At 31.6% G+C, this 617-nt stretch overlaps 1 protein-coding gene across 1 annotated transcript in view; it reads left to right on the forward strand.

Annotated features, from left to right (window-relative positions):
* Positions 1 to 617, forward strand: part of LOC119590726 — a gene marked incomplete in the record, with an annotated part of 107,158 nt that overhangs the window by 32,163 nt on the left and 74,378 nt on the right.

Genomic DNA, 617 nt, shown 5'->3' on the forward strand with positions numbered 1-617 from the left:
ATGGTGCTTGCACTAGGACTTTGTATTCGAAACGAACGTTTTTATTCTTTTTCTTGTGTTGTCATTCATTAATGTATGTCAAATGGGTTTGTGTTTGTGGTTCAGAATAGTGATTTTGTTTGATGAAGCGAGTATTATATTCTCCATGCTTGTCATTGTTAGCAGATTAACTAATGGCAAAATTGAGCGACGATGTTACAGGCAATGATGAACAGCTATTATGGCGATAACATCAGTCAATATCATACAGATAAATTAAAAATCTATGATTACCCCTTGACATTTACATTGGAACAACTGCTGACGTTCAGGAAGAGATGATTATACAAACACGAGATAACAATCGCAAACGCATTACATTACATATTAAAATACATACTGAAACAATCATATTCTACAACGGAACACGGATTTGAGCTTCATACAAATAAACATGTGAAAGAAAAGGTGTAGATGTTCTAACGTAAAAAAAAAAATCCTTTTCTTAGACTAATCTAAAACGCAAAACAAATAACCATTGTACAGATTCTGATCGTATTGTAGATCGAGCCTTAAATATCTATTTTAGTCAATATTAATGCTAAAAGAAAAAAAAAACATTGAAGCATTAGACATTA

Source organism: Penaeus monodon, chromosome 27 (genome assembly GCF_015228065.2).
Source record: "Penaeus monodon isolate SGIC_2016 chromosome 27, NSTDA_Pmon_1, whole genome shotgun sequence".
Taxonomy (NCBI): Eukaryota; Metazoa; Arthropoda; class Malacostraca; order Decapoda; family Penaeidae; genus Penaeus; species Penaeus monodon.